Source organism: Penaeus chinensis, chromosome 37, assembly GCF_019202785.1.
Source record: "Penaeus chinensis breed Huanghai No. 1 chromosome 37, ASM1920278v2, whole genome shotgun sequence".
Taxonomy (NCBI): domain Eukaryota; kingdom Metazoa; phylum Arthropoda; class Malacostraca; order Decapoda; family Penaeidae; genus Penaeus; species Penaeus chinensis.
Window position 1 is genome coordinate 10043355 of NC_061855.1, and position 2424 is coordinate 10045778.

Below are 2424 nucleotides of genomic sequence, written 5' to 3' on the forward strand. Positions count from 1 at the left end.
TTGCATCTTCTTTTGAGATATAAACCATTTTTTATAGGAAGATTGTTTTATTATTTCATATCGTACGTGTCAAAGTTATTTCTATATCATTTTTGGATAATCTGAATTCGACTGTACCATAGTCAATTATATGTACAGTACAGCTCGGTAACTATAAATACACGGAGAAAGAAGGACAGTTTATAAATAAATAATTGAATAAATACACAAGTAAATAGATGAATATACATGCATGCATACATAACCCCTACACACACACACACAGACACACACACACACACACACACACACACACACACACACACACACACACACACACACACACACACACACACACACACACACACACACACACTGACACGCGCGTGTGTGTGTGTGTGTGTGTGTAAACATTTATATATATAGATATGTATGTACATACACACACACACACACATATATATATATATTCATATGTTTACACAGAACGGTGATATATATATATATATATATATATATATATATATATATATATGTGTGTGTGTGTGTGTGTGTGTGTGTGTGTGTGTGTGTGTATGTACATACATATCTATATATATAAATGTATACACACACACACACACACACACGCGTGTCAGTGTGTGTATGTGTGTGTGTGTGTGTGTGTGTGTGTGTGTAGGGGGTATGTATGCATGCATGTATATTCATCTATTTACTAGTGTATTTATTCAATGATTTATTTATATATATATATATATATTCATATGTTTACACAGAACGGTGATATATATATATATATATATATATATATATATATATATATATATATATATATATATATATATATACATATACATATATATATACATACATACACACACATACATAAATATATATACATATACATATATATACATATATATATATATATACATACATACATCTATATGCGACAAATAAAACCCTCTAAACTATAGACCAGTTTCGTTAACAAGTGTAGTATGCAAACTGTTTTAAAAGGATAATTAGGCAACAGTGGGTTGAAGTACTTGAAAAACTCGTTATAATTTCAAATAAACAATTAGGTTTTAGGGAAGTAAGGTCGTGTATAGCAAATCTCGTCTGTTTCTGATAGAATTTATGTAATATTACAGGAAAGAGACGGATGGGTGGATTGTGTATACTTAGACTTTAAGAAGGCATTTGATAAGGTACTTCATAAAAGACTTATGGAAATTAGAACACCTAGGTGGAGCGAAAGGCAAACTCCTCGAATTGATGGAAGAGTTTCTTCATGAAAGACATATGAGAACCGTAATTAGAGGGAAGCACTCTACGTGGCGACGAGTAACTAGCGGAGTAACTCAAGGATCGGTCTTGGCGCCGATTATGTTTACTATTGTCGTAAATGATTTAGGGTCAAACATAAGCCTAAGTAGTTATCTGAATATGTTTGCAGACGACGCGACATTTAAAAAAAAGAATAGACGATGGCTCATGCTAATGCATCCAAAGTGACATCGAGAACCTATTCAAATGGAGTTGTATATGGGAAATGGAATTTAACACCAATAAATGCCATGTAGTCATGTTCGGAGAAAGTAAAAATCGTCCAATTTACCAATACAAGTCAGCAGACGTAATATTAGACCAATCAGATAAAGAAAAAGACCTTGCAATCATAAACAGGAACCTAAGACCAAATGATCATATAAATTACAAGATTCATAAAATGCTATGGCTGACTGCCAACATGAAGAGGGCATTCGTGTATGTGGACGAAGACATACTCATAAGACTTAGTCTTATGAGTATGGTGCAATGGTATGGAGTCCACAGTTAAACAAAATATAGATAAACAAGAAAGATTTCAAAGAGCAGCCGCAAGATGCGCACCTTCTCTTAAAATATATGAGCTACGAAGAAAGACCAGAAAATAGGTCTTACTTGGAAGAAAGAAGAAAAAGAGGTGACATGATAATGAAGTTCAACTATATTACAGGAGAGGAAGAGTTAGACAAAGATGACTTTAAAATTTTGAACACAAGAATGACGATACGGTATAGCAAAAAGTAGAAAATAAAAAGAGAGAAAGTTGTTATGAAGGTCAGTTTCCCAAACAGAATATTGAAACATGGAACAATCTTCCAAATAAAGTTGTGTGTGCCAAAAATGCGCATCAATTAAAAAAGTTATATAATGATTTAAGTATAGCAGACGGGACCTTCTGATCTTAGCTCTTCTCCCGTATTGAAACTACTAGGTAAGAACACATACACACACATAAATATGTGTGTGTGTATATATATATTTATATATTTATACATTCACACACACACACACACACACACACACACACACACACACACACACACAAAAGAAAATGAACCATCATATCTCTCTCTACATTGTCTCTCTCACTCACTTTCCTTCTCTCCTTACTCT